We start from the raw sequence: 381 nt of genomic DNA on the forward strand, positions 1-381 counted from the left end.
CATCAAAAATATTGATGCAGATCTTTTGTCAAAAGTGACAATAGATTCAACATTCGACCTCACACCAATCGATGATTACTTTCCTAACGAATCCTTACTTTCTCTTAGTTCAATGCCTTGGTTTACTAAAAATATCAATTTTCTTGTTTCAAGATTTTTGCCAACATAATAAAGTACCATAGACAAAAGAAATTTTTTTTGCGACGTGTAAAATTTTTATTGGAATGACCCTTTACTCTTGCACTTGGGTGAAGGCATCAATCTTTTGGTCATGTCATGTTTTTGGCGCCATTGCCGGGGAGGTAATTTCTTGTACAATTTATAATATTTATTTTATTTTCACTTTTCACTTTTCTTGTATATAACTTTGTTTCTTTTCTT

This window comes from Populus euphratica, unplaced genomic scaffold (assembly GCF_000495115.2).
Source record: "Populus euphratica unplaced genomic scaffold, PopEup_1.0 scaffold956.1, whole genome shotgun sequence".
Classification (NCBI taxonomy): Eukaryota; Viridiplantae; Streptophyta; class Magnoliopsida; order Malpighiales; family Salicaceae; genus Populus; species Populus euphratica.